The sequence below is a fragment of the Lytechinus variegatus genome, chromosome 19, assembly GCF_018143015.1.
Source record: "Lytechinus variegatus isolate NC3 chromosome 19, Lvar_3.0, whole genome shotgun sequence".
NCBI lineage: Eukaryota > Metazoa > Echinodermata > Echinoidea > Temnopleuroida > Toxopneustidae > Lytechinus > Lytechinus variegatus.
Window position 1 is genome coordinate 19,537,760 of NC_054758.1, and position 18,829 is coordinate 19,556,588.

Below are 18,829 nucleotides of genomic sequence, written 5' to 3' on the forward strand. Positions count from 1 at the left end.
AGTATTATCAGGTATCATGATGCTTTTTTTCAAAGTATATGTTTATACGATCAAACATCAAAATCAAGATTATGATAGATGGTATTTATAATGCGCTAAATCCACGCTGAAGATTGCCAAAGTCATAATGAAAGTTTAAGGAGAGAGAGAGAGAGAAAGAGAGAATGTAAATGAACTTTTTAATCATGTGGAAGAGTGAAAAAAATGAATGTGTAGTTCAATAAAATCCCTACAAATGTCAAGGCTTATGGGGAACTGGGGCTTTGAATTTAAAGAAATGTCAAAAGGAAAGAATAATGTGATTATAAAATCACCAATTCCATGCTATGGAGTATGCGATGTGCAACAAGAAGATGTAATTGAAAAATGTACAGAATGCATGACTTTTGAATCAGTCCACAAATAAAAAAAACATTGAACGTAAAAATCAATAAATTTTATCATTTTTTTTTACTATTCCAAATATTATACAGATTTATGGCATACATGTTAAATATAATGTACAAGATCTTGTAAAAAAATAATAAAAATGTAAATATACTAAGGAAAAAACAAAATGGATGTGACTTGCATAATTATGGTGCAAATGTGAATGAACTCACTTCGTTTCATAAAAAGGGATATTCTAGCATTATATGTTTCCTTGAATTTGAAACACGCATAGATTCAGAGTGACTTGAAGAGAGGAATAACCCATTAAAAGGTAAATAATAATTGAATTGTGTACCATGTATTTTCCTGTTGTTTGGTGTATTGTTCATGACAGGAACGATTAAGCAGGGTGCTACATAAGCACTTGCCCGATTGCCCGGGGCAAGTGTTTAAAAGTAAAGACCAAAACTACTTGCTGAATTGGGCAGGCAAAATTTTCACACTAGAATGACCAAAATTAGGGTCTATATGATTATATTGACCATAATTTTGGTCATGGCAGGCAAGATAAATGCACTTTGGAAAAAGAAATGCAACAACCAAGTAGATCAGGGGACCGTTTCATCAACATTTTTGTCCGACAAGTTGTCAGATCTGACATCTTTCCTTGATTCTGATTGGCTGAGAGGCACCGTTACTATAGTAACTGTCGGATAAAATGGGACTTGTCGGATAAAACGTCCGACAAGTCCTTTCATGAAACGCTCCCCAGTTCAGGTCAAAAGAAAGAAAAAGGTCAACTTTCGTTTGAAGAGGTAAAACTTTTCTTTCAATTATTATTTTTCAGGCAAAAGAAATAGATTTTTGGGCAAGTGCTTCTAAAAAGTAATGTCACACCCTGTTAAGGATTTCATCATCTCTTTAATTCCCAAACCAGGGCAACAAAATAAAAACAATAAAATGAACAAAATCTTTCTCACCAGTGACATTACAGGTACAAACTAATGTACTACATATCTTCATATCAAAGACATTCTAATGAAATCTAACACTAATGAGTGATAATTACAGGTTGCCTGTACTATTTCAACAAAACGACAGAGAGCGAAGGAGGAATGAAAGGATATTATTCGACATGAAAGGCTTTTTGTGAGCTGCCTACGGTGTTAAAATTGTCTCAAATTCAATATCCTTTTCAATATCAAAGCTTCCATTCCAACGATGCGAATGAAAATTACCGACATAAATTGCATTTTATTGTTTCTGAAAGCATATTCACTCTCGTGCGTAAAGTGCACATCAGTTCAGATACAAAATGATCAAACTCTTCAATATTTCTTTAATACAGTGATCAAGGTTGTGTTGGGACAATCGTTTGAATCATGTTGTTACAAACGTTTTTTTATTCCAGATATTTAGTATTCTGAGAATCTGTTCTATCACTCCAAAGGTTTATTTAACAAAGATATGTTGTTCCTAACAGTGAAGATTTTCTTAGGAAAAAAAGAAAACAAGGTTTGTGATTCTAAAAATATTCAGTAATCTGAATATGAAGCAACTCAAGCAAGCTTATATTGTTCATCAGTTATTATTCAGAATACGTTGTTTTCCAAACAAACCTTATTTTGTATTTTGGATTATCGAGCCCTCAGAAAAATTCCAAAAGTACTAGGGTTAACTAAACCCTGTTCACTTTCATATAAATATTAATATAAATATTTTAGACTATTATTCTTGCATCAACGATTAAGGGGATACACTGGATCACAGCTTTGTAGTACTGCAATGAAAGAAAAAAAAACACTTTGTGATGGTAGACGAAAGCAACTGTGAAAGGGGATCTTAAGATAGTTGCATTAGAACATGAGGGAAACCATAAAAGCATCATTCTTCATAAATAAATAAAAGCATATTCTTAGACTATAGTAATTTGCTCAATACAATGCTCAAGACCTGTGCATTACAGAATACTTGACTATCATTTGCTAACCAGCAACCTACTCTTGTGGCCATCTTTTAGAACGCTTCACACTATTTCTCCGTTATTTTGTCTCTCGTGGAGTATCCATTTCCCTTCAAAATTTATAATTCTTTTGACACGACTTCTCTCAATGATAAAAATAGTAATTGTTGCTGTTGTGTTTAATATATATAAACAAAACATCTCTACATAATAAGGAGATATGTTTTTCCAATCATATATGCTCCCACAAATAACAATATGGATTTTTTTAGGGGGGGCTAAGCAGGGTGAATGAAATAGAGATATCCATACAAACTAATTACTCCATCACTAATTCACGCCTCTCTATTTTTTTCTCTCTTGTCCCCCCCCCCCTCGTTCTCTCCTTTCTTGTTCCTTTGCCTTTCCCTCCCTCTCTCTCCCCTTCTCGCTCTCAGTCCATCAAGTTTAGTTGTGTGGCTTGTGGTCCTCATATCTCATATTTAATATCCCATAAAAACAGCAATAAAATGCTATGGAATAGCCAACATTTCCCTCAAAAGGAATATCAAAGAGGACTTGAAATTGGAGACAGCTGAGCTGACAAAAGAAAAGAAAAAAATGACTTTGATAAATAATGAGGCTATTGACATTTCTGAGCAGAAACTTGCTATATCAATATAAAGTACAACTATCTTCAACCCCCTTAAATACTAAATTGCCCTTACATCTCAAATGGAAAAATGCAGCGCTATCTCCTATTTCTTTCTTTGATACACCTCGTCTGTCAATCATTTGATCATCTTTCAATAGCTAAATGGCAAAAAATTTAATGTTTTTTTTATCTTTCTTTCTAAATTTTCTCTATTTTGTGTGTGGAAACAATGCTCAAGCAATTTAGATATTGGTATAAATTTCATTAAAATTGTTTATTTAGCTAGGCAGCAATGAGCAAACAGAGATATCTGCACACAGACAGCCAAATTGGTGTGCTATAAGCCTTCATGTAGGGGAGGGGGAAAAAGAAAGAAACATAATTGAAGAGAAATTTCTTGAATGCCATGCCAAAATCTATATTAAAAACTACATTTCAGGTCTGAATAGGGATTTTTTTCCAAGCTTGAACACATTTTTTTTCTCAAAAATTTCCCACACATCTCATGGTGACATTTCAAAATTTTGGGCTTAATTACTCATCTGATGAGTACATGTATCATTGCCATTTGGGTTTTATATTTGCATTATTTTTATCTTGTTTTTACTTTTACTCAACACAAGAATGCTCCTGTCTTCTGTCTTTCTGCTTCTTCTTATACATCTTTCTGTCCCCATCCCTTCCTCTCCTCCTGCTAGCACTGCAGCATAATGGGATGTGACATCCTTCACACTAACAATTTAAGGAGTCATCCAACCTGCGGAACGACTAGATCCCTACACCACTTAATGGATGATCTTCATCCTCAAACTGGCAGCGCTGCTCAAAGCTCTATTAGTCCATCATGGACAAGCAATGGCTTCAGAAAATATTTACTGGAAGCAAGACAGAAAGGTATAATGAGAATCTACAGGGCATTGCCACGCTAGCTTAGAGTACAGTGCACCTTGTTATAAAGCCAAGGATAGCAGAGCTTGGCGATATCCATATTAATTTGACAACAAGTCATCAGTACCTCTGAAGTACATCGTGCACATGTAAGGGTGGGTCATAAAGGGGCATATGCCCCTCTTTTTTTGCCCAATTACTACAGCGCATACATTCGTAATTCCGAAGCTTCATTATTCTGAAGGTTCGGATATTTCAAATCCGAAGGTTCGTTATTCCGAGGGTTCGTTAGTCCGAAAACGAAATGATTAACAAACCTTATTTCGGTTTCGGACTTACGAATCTTCGGAACAACAAACCTTATTCGTTTTCGGATGAACGAACCTTCAGAACGAACCTTACTTTGTTTTCGGATTAACGAAATTTCGGAACATCGAACCTTATTTCGTTTTCGGATTATAGAACCTTTGGAATAACGCCACAAATGTTCGGATTAACGAACCCTTTTACGTTTTCGGATTAACAAACATTGAGGTATAGGCAAATTACGTGTTTCGGAATTACGAACCTTCGGAATAAAGAACTTTCAGAATTACGAAGTGTAACCATACTACAGTATATACACAGATTACCCAGCGGTTTAGTGTTGTATGTCGAGCCCATATTTCTGGGGGTGACTCTTCGTCTTTCAATCAGAGGGATGCGGGTTCAAATCCCAGCCATGGCGTAATTTCCTTCAGCAAGAAATCTACCCACATTGTGCTGCACTCAACCCAGGTGAGGGGAATGGGTACACAACAGGATTAATTCCTTGAATGCACTGAGCGCTGAAAAACAGATCGAACTAAAGCCGGGGTAATGATAATAATAACAATGCGCTTCGGAATAGATTATTACTAGATAGAGGGGTGCTAGATAAAATTCCTATTATCATTATCATCATAAGTGAAGCTGAAAATGGGTGTCTTTTTAAGTGTAGATGGCAGACTTTATGTTTTGTCGACAAATATTTTGTAGAGACAAAAAGACTGATGGTGTAGTAATTTTTTTTTCCTGTGCCTCCATGCCCCATCCCCTCTTTCCATTGTCAAAGCCTTGAAAAGACATGGTGTATTTTCAAAGCAATGGAATGCAGTGTCATTGGTCATAATAATCGGCATGTTGTCTATTTTCAAATTCAATCATTTTCAATGGCTCATGCAACCACTTGGTTCAAGAAATGGATGCATAATAAAGTAGACCTCGATAAATATTCCTTAAAATTAAATTTTCAGAGGAAATTCAAAATATTAACGCATTCATTTTCTAACAGAATTGTGTTCATACACATTTGGTATGTACATTTACGACAATATCCTGCATACATTTGTATGGTGAATAACATAAATTGAATTAGATGATCTGAACTTATCAAAGGCGAAAAGCGGTGTGCAAATTCAGGATTATACCGTATTAGCCACGCAAACTTCCTATTCACCTACGCAAGGTCGAGTGAATCAGAGATGTGATTAAAAGGTGAAACTTCATTTGAATATCTGATAATCCCCCAATCCTTCCATGCACATGCAGCTTTTAAGTCAAAGCATTGCTGTAGGAGAGGTTAGTGTTTTGAATGGTTTTGTGTGTTTCTGCATAGCCAGCATTGCTAAATTTCCATTACAGCACAAAACACAGCCAGAAAAAGACAAACATGAATTTGATCTATATAATCATTCAAAATCATGCTGAATCAATCAACATGATATCAATAATCATGTCTCTAACTTTTTTCAAGTAAGCATAATGATTCTTTCTTAAATCAATTTCATGATACAGAGAATTAGACAGGAAGAACAGATTCTTGTATCTTAACTCATAATATGAAACTTGACTCCAACGACCACCCGGGGAAGACAAGAAATTGGTCTTCATGTTCAAGAGCAAGTGGTCTATACAGACAGGATGATTTAATGTCTATTAACAGTGAGGAGTTGCATGTATAATCCCCAATAAACCAAATTTCTGGTCTTTATGGAAAGGTTTTAATTCTTATGGTCTCTACTGACAGGTTGCTTGTCTATCGTGGTCTAGTGTGGGGTGTCATGGTCTAGTGGTTATGCCTCTGGGGGGTGTTTCACAAAGATTGAAGTATGACTTAGGTCGCACTTAAATGTCGACGCGTACATGATATGCAATGCGCAATCTTATTGATCAATACGCAGTAGTGCGCGTCCTCTTGGCATGATCTGACCAATGCTGTCATGCCTTTTAGACTGTGCGCAACTAGATATTTAAGTGCGACTCTAAGTCATACTTAAATCTTTGTGAAACACCCCCCAGGTCTCTCAACCTGAGGGAAGTGGGTTTCATTCCAAGCCAAGGCACGTTTTCCTTCAGAGATGAAAATTACCCACATTGTGCTGCTCAACCCAGGTGAGATAAATGGGTATGTGGTAGGAAGAAATTCAGCGCCTATATGGCAGCCCAGCTAAAGCCGCGGTAATAATGGCAGAGCTTTGTATCCTTAGGCAAAACACATTCTATAAGTCTAGCTATTACTATCAATATTGACAAGCAGATAATAAGGCACTAGTCTGATAATCAATGAGATAAAACTAATGCCATCCTACCAATGAAAACTCCATAATCGATTAATCTGAAAAAAAACCCCACAAGATTACCTCAAATATCTCTTGATCGGTAACCTTGCACTATTGATCTTAAAAACCTCAGAAAGATGCATAACGGATGAACACCAGCTCATCAACTTCACAGGGATTTACTGACCATAGCAATGAATGTCAAGGGAAAGTAATGATCCATTATTTAGCTGCCCCCTCTGAATTTTATTTACAATCTCTTCTCGGGCATTAAACTCCAATATTCAAGGTTAAGTCCACCCCAGCAAAATTCTTATTTTAATAAGAGAAAAATCAAACTAGCATTACACTGAAAAAATTCATCAAAATCTGATGTAAAATAAGATAGTTATGGAATTTTGTAGTTTCGCTTATTTTTCACAAAACAGTGACATGAACAACTCATTGACATGCAAATGAGTCAGTCGATGATGTCCCTCACTCACTATTTCTGTTTTTTAGTGTTTGAATTATACAATATTTCATTTTCTACAGATTTGACAATAAGGGCCAACTTGACTGAACCATATAGTAATATGAAACTATATTAAATACTCTTTCAGAAAAAGTAATGAAAAACGAGATGCTTCTTTAATATACTAATTGCTCTTTTACTTGCCGAATGATGACTTCAACATTGAAAGAATATACAATCTACATGACCAAGCAAAAATTTAGTATTTACCACAATTTCTATATAAAAAACTCAAATCCAATAAAAAAATGATTATCAACATGCAATGCAATGATTTAAAAATTAAACTTGTCTGAAATGCGCCTTGGCCACACTTGCGTAGCTGTCATTCTCTCGTCTCCAATCGGGTGGCCATCCGTTCCGCTAGCCACACATTTCTTATTGAATTTTGATTAGAGGAGCCCAGTCTATACCTATAAAGGTCAATCCTCTTTAAATATTTGCTCGCTTTCGTCGACAACAGGTCTATGACTAATTACATCTGATCACAGCAGTGTGAGAAAGGTTCGCAAGACAGGCCGGAAAGTTCTTTAAATATAGACCTCATTAATTTGATAATTAGTCAAGTGAGAAATGGAAATTGAGGGCCTATATCTCTATTTTCGCACTCCCACCTGTCCATGGAAGTGTTTTTTGGTGGTATTACCCGCTCTGTTTATGCTGGAAATGATTCGGTATACAGACCTTTGGGAGAAAGAAAATAAGAATGTGCAAGAAGAGCAAATAAAAGCTCTCATAATATATGGTATTTCAATAAATCCAAATTTGTATCATGAAATAAAAAAGGGCACTCTGTAGCTTAGAAAGGAGCTTCCCACTTCTTTTTATTCACCATAATTTCTGAATCTAACAAGTCTTGGACACTTGCAACTACAACTTGTTGCAACATATTTGCACCATTTGAATGAGGACAAAGTAGTTGTTTGTTACTCGGGCGGGTGAAGTGGGGGGTTGAATTCTGGATTTAGATCCTACAGATAAAGTTGGAAATTTACAGTGATTCGAAAACTAGAACTTTCCTTTAAAATTCGAACTTTGACACAGAGAATTATGGGTTCCATCCCAGTTATATCATTCTGAGCAAGAAATTGCTGCACTCAACCCAGGTGAGGTAAATGCCTATACATCGCTGCAAATTCCACACATTAAAGTGATTGCTTAACATTGGTTTGACTTTTAAAAAATCTGAGCTGGAAGGTCACACTTGTCACCTGTGTCTGTGACATGTTCCAAAAATGAAGCCCAGAAAAAAATTGCATTCGAAAATAATTATTCAGTGCTTCAAAAATTGAAATATAAAGTGACCGGAAACACCATCTTAATTTCATCCCATACACTTATGTGTACTATTTAGGTGTCTACAAGACGCCTATTTACAAAATCGGGGTTTGCCTTGTAGTTTTAGCTTTTCATTCTCAATAATGGTTGTTTTCAGGGTTTATTAGTTCGAATACATGCACTTGTACACATGTTTCATCTTGGTTTGAGAATTTTTTAAATCAGCTGCTCACAAAGTTAAATAATACCTTTGAGCGACCAACTGTCTTTTACCCTACCAACCCCTTCATCTCTCTCCCTGAAAATAGGCTTCCATATGTCAATTCATGTACAAACTCTACTATCATTGCTACCCAATAGCTTGAAAATGCCTCTGCAATTAATTAGAAAGTCTGGAAAATACTATCCTCTTTGTCTCTAAATCATTACGAGGGGATGACCTGGTACTAATCTGCAAGTGAGATGGGAAAACGTACCTATATGCAGCTAATGGGTGTATTGTAATGCGAGGCTTGCTTTCCTCTACCGCTGCAGCTTTCAGTATATAGGTATTCCATTAATCATAATGCATGCACTATGTACAATATGAAAGTGATAGGTGACACAACACGTGTTCCAACGAAAATTGCTCCAGGCTCTATCATATATCTACGATCAGGGTTTAATAATAATAAATAATAATGAAAATAATAATAAAATAATAAAAACAATAATAACAACAATAATAATAATAGGTATATTTACCCAGGGTAGCCACATGAGTTCCAAAACTGTTCTCCCAGCAGGCCCTGCCATTATTATTACCCCGGCTAAACTAGGCTACCGATTCAGGTGCACACAGCTTTTTGGAATTGCTTCCTGCTGGTACCCATTTACCTCACCTGGGTCGAGTGCAGCACACTGGATGAATTCCTTGCTGAAGGAAACTATGCCATGGCTGGGATTTGAACCCATGACCCTCTGTTTCAAAGACTGTAGACTAATCCACTGGGCCACGCGGCTCCACGCTGGGTTTCAAAAGGTTACACGTAGGTTTAGGGTTAGGATTAGGATAGGGTATACTGTGTTGATATAGGTACTAACTAGTATCTACAGTGCATCATTGATATTGTGTCACAAGAAGGGGTGCAATATGTGATGACATTTTTTTTTCTTTATAGCAGATATCACAAGGCTCAATATGAGGTTACAGTAAAATTGCCGAATAAAATTTTCATACCGTGTTTTTTTAGATCTACACTAATTTTTTTTTACAGTTTATACATATGGGTTTAAAATCTTAAATGATGGAGTTTAACTTTTAATATTTGTTCTTTAATGAATAAAGCATGGTTGTTTGAAATAGTTAAAACCATAATATATGAAACCAACCCCAAAGTGGATAACCTACCAAATATTGGTTAGAACAAAATCACATGCAAAATGAATTGGGATCTTTTAACCTACAGTTGGTCACTTCACATTTTAACCAAATTTGGGGTTGGTTAAAAAATTGAGATACTTATTTCCGCTATAAATAATCAGATACATACTATTGTAAAATCAGAGTAGCAACTATATAAAATTCTACATTATTCACACCTAACCATTCTTTTTGCTGCTCTTTAACAAAATGCACCGTAGAGATTATGAATAAAACAAATGTGGCTCAAAACTGACTGCATTATAATACAGCATAACTTGATATCCTTATGCATATAAAGCGCATATGTAATCTGTTCATAATCAGCACTCCTCCTTCCTCACTTTCCAGTGGCCCATAGGTATTCAATAAATGATTAAAAATTTGACCCAGGGATACAATAAATAATTAAGATGGCTCTTGATTAAAGTACAGTTCGCATGATATGAATCACAAAGGTATCTTTCACATACATTATTGATTATGGTAGGTACGGTATCTTTCCTGTGCCAATAATATATGGAAAAAAATTGACAAACGTAATCATTTTGAACCCACTGCCTACTGACACCGACTGCCCCCTGTACATTAGTTGTACAAAGTTTATGGGAATTACAGAATTCACTGAGTCAATGGATTAAATTTACCGCTGACTATCCCTTATTATCAATGTATATTTGTAATTTCCTGATGATAAAATGTGTTTTTCCTAAGATGAAAATAGCCCGCAAGTAGGTTTTAATTGATTGGGATTCAAACATTAAATTGATCAACTTTAACAACAATCTTCCATAAGATACTCCTTGTAAGCTCTAGACACAAGTACATTGGTTGGTTGGTGCTGATTGCATTATACAGTCTACAGTGGTATTCTATACAGCTATTGTATGAATTATTTAAAGTACATATCGTTTCATAAGCACGACATAAAGACTCCTACTTGTATTACCATGTAAATAAACCATCATGGATGATGGCAGTCTTGTTCAGCTTTGGAATTTGAGCAACTTAATCATCAAAGAGCCGATGGAATAATAATGATAATAATGTTTTATTCTACATACACTGCAAAAACTCCGGTGTTGATTTAACACCAGCCCGGAATCTTACATGTCCACACCATAGAAGTATTGAAACAACACAAGTTTGGAATCAAACCGATGCTGTTTTAATACTAATTGGTGTTGTATAAACACCTTTCTGGTGTTAGACCAAAACGAAACTGGTGTTTTTAAACACTTCTCTGATGCGGACATACATAGATTCTGGGCTGGTGTTAATTCCACACCGGATTTTTTGCAGTGTATATATCCAGTGTAGCGTTTAAGAAGAAGAATTAAGTTAGAGACTTATCCCAGCATTGCGTTTCTACCTTTGTGATTCTTTATCATGCAACTCACTAACTGGGTCCAACCATGATTTATGTAAAGGTCAAGTCCACCACAGAAAAAATGTTGTTTTGGATAGAGAAAATGAAACTAGCATAATGCTGAAAAATTTCATCAAATTCGGATGTAAAATAGAAAAGTTATGACATTTTTAAATTTGTGTTATTTTTCACAAAATAAGGATATGCACAATTCAGTGACTTGCAAATGGGATAATTAATCAATGATGTCCCTCACTATTTCTTGTGTTTTTTATTGTTTGAAAAATTCAATATTTCATTTTTTACAGATTTGACAATAAGGACCAACTTGACTGAACCATATAGTATAAAAACAATGCTAATCCCACATGTTCAGGGAGGAATTAATGATTATTTCACTTGACTATGAGGAGAAAATTAGAACATTTCATATTTTATATAATAAAACACAAAAGGAATAGTGAGGGGATGACGACATCAGTCTCCTCATTCGCATACCGACTAAGGGGCTGTTTCATAGAGCTGTTCGTAAGTTAAGAACGACTGGAGATCCTTTCTTACGCGCTAAACCATCGCCAATAATATACCATTTACCACAAGAAAGGATCACCAGTCATTCTTAAAAGTCGCTCTTAACTTATGAACAGCTTTATGAAACACCCACCAGGATGTGTATATAACTGTTTTGTGAAGTAAAGCAAAACTTTAAAATGTCACAAGTTTCTTATTCTACATCTGATTTTGATGAGATTTTCAGTGTTGTGCTTGATGGATTTTTCTCTTTTTATTCAAATCAACTTTTTGTTGGGGTGGACTTGTCCTTTAATAATGGAGTATCATTATCAATCACATAATGTTGCCCTGAGGCAAAAGCTGACCCTTCTCACGAACACTCGCACACCAAGCTGTCCATCTGCCACTGCCTCCCAGGAAAAACTGCCATCTAAAATATACGTCAATCATTAATCACACACCAACTCCACAAAAAAAGCCTGACACTAGGAGAAAAGGGACACCAATCGCTCATTAAAGACATTTACACCTGGGTATTAACTGCCAAAAGTCGCAATTTCCTTAATAGCTTTGGGTTTCCTGTTATTTGCCAGTACGCTGACCAGGCTAATATAATAGCCTTGCGCCAACAACCTTGTGTTTGCCAATGTAATGCATGCCACAGATGTGACCCTCTCCATCAAATCGAGCCGTAAGTCACACTAAAACCAAAGTCAATATCTGTCACATGTAATGCAGAGGTGTCGTGAAAGTGCACGACTCTATCATTTAACAACTGTCTACACTCTTAAAAGGAGTCAAGGTCAAAGTTACCAATCTGCACATGAACATGTGTCCGACCAAGAAAAACTGGTCACAATTCTGGTCAATTCTAACCAACAAATATATTCAAATTTGACTATTTTGTTTGTAGGTTGCATACAATCATCAACGAATTGGTTATTTTACAGACAACTCCATTTTGTAAGAGCAAACATCTGCTGAAATTGATTTCATTACCTACTTTGATCAAAGAAATATCTTCAAAACCAAATCTGCATCTTACAATCTGAGCTAAAGTGAATTAATGTAAGTCAATATGGTATCCATTTCAAAATCGGCATAATTAAACAATCCTGGACATAGGGATCCCATGGCACTCAAAAGCTTTGCCAGTAAATCACTCCGTTCCATTAAAAGACAAATCTTATACTAGGATACGTAGGAAAGAGACAGTATACAAACCTAGCTCGAAGTAAATGGAAGTGTCAGATACGAGTAAGTATTTTCACTTGTGTTTAAGCGCACAATCAAATGAAATGTTTTTTAAGGAAAGGGAAGTAAAGTAAAAGGATTTTGAGGACATTAAGTCGGTGACTGATGAATGGGCAAACTGTGTGAAAGGCGACACCTCTCTTTGTGCTCAAAATCTACTATAGATATTAACCTACCACAAAAACATGAGCAGAAAATAATTCCCTTTTCAAGACGAGGGACAAGAAGGGACAATAAATTAGTCAAACACCTTAATAGTATCAAATTAAGACGAGCACTGTGGGGCCATTATAAGTAGGTTTTTCTGCGATATAAAGTAGTTCAATTTTCAACCATAAATGCGCACAAACCACTAATTTCTTGAGTAGCAATTACAAAATGACAACCAAATTCCATACAAAACCACTGGTTGTATCCGCAGAGCAGATCACATTACCTCCCATGTCTACAAAACGCAAGAGCAATCATTTGTAATATTACCATACATGTATCTGTAACCAGCTAAACCAAGGAGGGGGGGGGGAGAGATTGAAGAAAAAAAAAGAATATAGAGATAGAAAAATGATCCAAAGGGAATTCACTCTAAATGCAAAAGAGTTAATCTGGTCCCTCTCAGAGTGAGATGAGGGAACAGTCGTTTTGGAGTGGAATTTACATCTTTTTGGCGTGAAAATGTCTAAAAATATACAGTGTTCACTCCAGAAGGAGCTACATTGCACTCTCAAAAGATGTACATTCCCCTCCAAAATGACAGGTTTCTCATCTCACTCTTATAGGAGAGTGATTTTGGACCGGGTGGGTGTTTCATAAAGCTGTTCGTAAGTTAAGAGCGACTTTAAGAACGACTGGTGATCCTTTCTTGTGATAAATGACGGTTCACCATTATATTCATTGGCAATGCTTTAGCGCGTAAGAAAGGTTCACCAGTCGTTCTTAAAGTCGCTCTTAACTTACGAACAGCTTTATGAAACACCCACCAGATAAGCTTTTGCATTCAGAGTAGTTAAGAAAAGAAGCATGAAAAAGCAAGAGTAGGCCCATAAACATAGGGAAGAGAGAATTAAAGAGGGCAGAAGGGAAGAAATGGAAAGGGAAGGGGGGGGAAGAGAATTGAAATGATAGATGATGATAAATAGAGAAAAGAGAGTGAAAGAGAGGGGGTGGGGAACGGAACAGAAGGAGGTAGAGAAACAAAGAGGACGAAACAGTGAGAAGTGATAGAGTGAGGGAAAGAGGAAAAACAGAAAAATAATAATAAATAAAGAGAAGAGAAGATAAGAGAGAGAAAAAAATAGAAGATTATAAGAGAGAGAGAGAGAGGGGAGGGGGAGGATAGAGAAAGAGAAAGAAAGGGAGCTTGAGAAGAGAAGTAAAAGATACAAAACAGGCAAAAAGGGAATTAAAGGGAGAAAGACAAATGAACTGAAAGGAAGAGATGGAGATGAAAGATTAATGAGTGCAGGGGGGAAGAAGAAAGAAAGAAAGAAAGAAAGAGAGAGAGAGAGATAAAGAATTTGAAAGATCAGGGGATGAAAAACCAGTCTGCTGATCAGCGCAACCACTCATTGTTTGAGTGAGAGTGAAAGACGGGGATCAAGGCTACCCATTTGAAGTGGTATCAGGTACATAATCATCAATCAATCCGATAATGAATAGATGCTGTGCTTTTTAACTCATCCAAAATAGTTCCTTTTGGAGGTGAATGGCTTTTTTCTCTCTCATTTACCAGCAATGTGAATTCCTTTTGCTGAGATATACCTGCTCAAACAGAAATGGATTGTTCAACAAAACACAAAATACTGTGACATTTATATTTTCCAGCTCATCAAGACTAGTTCCTAAAAGGGCTGAATGGATTTCTCTCTCTCGTTTTTCAGCTAAGTGAAAGCCTTTTACCAAGATATAACAGTTTAAACAGATTAGCACTTTAATACATTCTGCAACATATTACTTTGATATTATACTCTTTTCAACTCATCTGGCAAAGAGTCCCTAAAAGGGCTGAGGTAGTTTTTTTTCTCCACTCATTTGGTAACAGTGTGTATACCTTACACTGAGATATAACATGTTAAACACAGACAGATTGGTCGACACAATGCCACTGTAAACATATCAGTAGGAATAATAATTTATTTTAGACGATCCCCAGGCAATGGTTGCAGTTTGTGTCAGGGGCGGATCCAGGATTTTCTAAGAGAGGCGGGGGAGGGGGGCACGAGTTGGATGTGCCCCCCCCCCCCCCCCCCCGGTTTGTGGCTTTTGTTATAGACCTTTCCCAAACCTTTTTGCCATGCCCTTTTATACATTGTCACACAGCTCTGGAAATTACACATACAATTTTAAACATGTATTCCCATTCAAACTTATCATAAGTTGATATGGTCGTGATGAGAATAAAAAAAGTTGTGGAATAATCTATTGTGAGCAGCATTATCCATAGGTGGTTTCAAACCGCCTTGATCACAAGAATCCCCGTTAAATTACGAGTACTTTTTAAGGCTAAAAAATACACGTTAATTATTCCTGCATTCACACCGCCCCGAAACACATCCTTCGGGATAAGTTCCCGAAGTTACGAGCATGCGCAGTATGGTCTGATAAGCAGGCAAGGCGCGAGATTCAAAATCACTAGCCCAGCAGCCACCCACGCCTCCGCGCCCAACGACCACTGATCAGTGCCAACGACACGCTGGGCTAAAAGTTCCCGTAATTTGCTTTCACATCGCCAAAATACCTGCGACCTTGGAAAAATCCCCACGAAAGTTCTCGTAATTTTGCCAAGTACCTACTATTTAGCGGGTATTTTCTTTCGGGGAGATTACGCGTAGTTTGCTTTCACATTACCAAAATACCTGGTATTTTCTGATCGGGGTAAATTTCCCGATCAGAGAATACCTGGAACTGGCGAACATCGAGGCGGTCTGAAACCACCTGTTGTTGGTAAGCCATCAATGCATTTAAGCCTCAGCCTCCGACATAATCCAACATAAAGCTGCAAGGTTCACTGCAAAGCTGCAGGATCATATACCACTAAAACATTGGGCAAATAGCTTTTTTTCAGATTAGGGGCTTAATGGCCATGTAAGGCAAGCTACCACGACATTGTCTTTGAAAGGGATATTCATTGCACATGTTACTACTGGCAAAAGAAAAGTGCATTTGGCAAAAAGTTGCTTCAATGACAAGCTTCAGACCGCCCTCCAGTATTTGTGTGTGTTTATGAATCAGGAGTAGATCTGAAGTAACCTATGGGCATCAAACCAATACATTGTTGTCAAATTGGGAACTGTGCCCTCGCATCTTAAAAGAGATTCAATTGGTATTGAACGCAGTACAGCTCTACTAAATCTCCTTCTCCAACTCCTTTTCTCGCTCCCTCTTTCTTTTCCTCACTCCCTCCTACTCTTTTCTTCATCTCTATTTCCATCTCCTCCTCCTGTTATATTCATCCCCTTCTTCTGTTTCTTGATCATCTTCTTGACATCATCTTCTCCTTATTCTTCTTCTTCTCCTTCTTTTCTTCCTCCTAGTTCTCTTCTTGCCATCTTCTTCCTCTTCTTCTTCATCTTCTTCCTCCTCCTCCTCCCTTATTTTGATTATTCCTAGTTTGTGTACTACAGTCCATGCTTTCTGCATCTGTTTCTCTTTTTCTTTCTCTCTCTCTCTCTTTTCCCCTAACATGTCTTCCTTCATTTCTCAGTTTCGTCCTCATCTTCTTCACCTCCTCCTCAGTCTTTTTCTTCTTCTTTTCTTCCTCCTCCCTTATTTTGTGCACAACACTCCATGTTTTCTGCATCTGTGTTGCCCCCCTCTCTATCTATATATCTTTCTCTCTTTTCCCCTAACATGTCTTCCTTCATTTCTCAGTCACATCGTCCTATAGTTACAGCATATCAAACTCAGTTTTGACCCAGTTTCACAAACCCCTTCTCCCATCTGCTTCCTTTCCTCCTTTCTTCACCCCTTTTCTCTCCTTGTTTAACCCAGCAAAGCAGAATTTCATTATTAAAAATCCTCAATACCTTAATCCCTCTCTTTTTGTGTCACCGGTTACTACAGATCTTTTCCCCCAGGGTTGGGATTATTAGGGATTCCAAGAAATATTGAAAAACAAAATTATCAAACAAGATGCAAGTTTCCAATATCCTATCAATATTGCTTCTCTCTATTTTTTTCTGGTTGTTTAGAAAGGCAATCTGCTTGTATTATCCACTGCATGGGTTGGAATTATTACCGATTGTTTGAGTAATGAATAACAAAACCAATATACATGTACCTCTGCATTATTTATTTCTAGGCTTCCCTTCTTCTTCCCAGCACAAACGCTTCTTCCTATTTCTTTTGTTGTTTTTTATATATTTTCTTACAAATTTTTAACAAATTCAATTTATCCCATTTTTCTAAAAAAAGGAGTGTGTTGAAGTTCTTGCTTTAATTTTTTTACTTGTGCGTAACTTACTATATAGTTGCAAAGTATTAAACTTTTCACTGATGCTATACAATATTGGTTAATGTCTATTAAACACATTTATATTTCCCTAAATTCCTATACACCATCTATCTTTATGCCATGTACATATATATATATTCATGTATATAGCTCATTTTCTGCACAGTTTCCAAACCTATAATATATCATTGCTACGGCATCATTTATGCAGCAACTTAATCTCATTTAAAATGCTCGGCTTAAAACTAAAATAGATGCAGGACAGATTCTTTTTGACTCCACGGTATTCAATTTGGGTCGAGACAGGGATATGCACATATCAGCCCTGTCCGACCTTTAAGATGCATAGCAGCCTGTTGAAAGCTTACCCATCTAATGCATACTAAAATAACCAACCTTGTCGTCAATTGAGTGAATACAACTCAAATCTAATTCCAAGGTCCAAAATATTATTCCATGAAAAAGGCAAGAGTATACACAGCAAAAACTGTGGTGTTAACCGGTGTACATAGAGGACCACACCAGTTATTTTACACCGGTGTTAAATTGGTGTTGTTAGTTTTACACCTATAGGTGTTATTACGACACCTTTGGTTGTTACATTTACACTCTTTGGTGTTATGTTCAATCTCTAGGGTGTTATTTTAACACCTCAGGGTGTGGTCCTCTATTAACACCAATTGGTGTCAGTTTTAACGCCACAGTTTTTACAGTGTAGCGTCTAATCCCATACTTTCTCCATCCTATGATTTTATGCATGGCCCGCCAAAATAGAGAAAAAATGATTTGCTATAAGATATAAATTTATACTTTATGGTTTATGTCTTTTTTATTTATAGTTCTTTAATGAGTTAGCATGCCTCTTCCACATTTTTTGCTTCAGTAATGAAAGAGTAACAGATGATAACGAAACACCACACTGTAAAAACTGTGGTGTTAAAACTGACACCAATTGGTGCTAACAGTGGACCACACCCCGAGGTGTTAAAATTACACCCTAGAGATTGAACATAACACCAAAGAGTGTAAATGTAACAACCAAAGGTGTTGTAATAACATCTATAGGTGTAAAACTAACACCACTAATTTAACACCGGTGTAAAATAACTGGTGTGGTCCTCTATGTACACCGGTTATCACCAGTTTTTGCTGTGCACTTCTCCCCTCCCTCCCATCTCTCTCTCTGTGCTCCGCCCTAAAAATAATTTTCATCCGGCTTACATCTTAATCTCCCCTCGAGAGTTACTCTAGCTAATTGTAGGAGCACAAAGCTCCTCGGGATACCATCCTACATGATTTAGAACTCAACTACTATAGAAAGGTCACCAAAGATATATCCATAAGCTGAAATGATGAATAAATTGAATTCCCTTTAAACATACATGATATTCACGATAATTCTTCAAGAATCTGTAGTGCAATTTTCCTGAAGTGGTTTTATAATATACACCACTCTCATGAGAATCTCCTTGGAAGCTACAAAATTTCTTTACCATGCTCAAAATTAGAGAAAAGTTATCTTACAAAGGATGACAATGGATACCTCCTAAGAGTTACAGGAAAGTAATGTGATAACCAAACACCTGTTAAGCTATCAAAGAAGACTGTAGTTA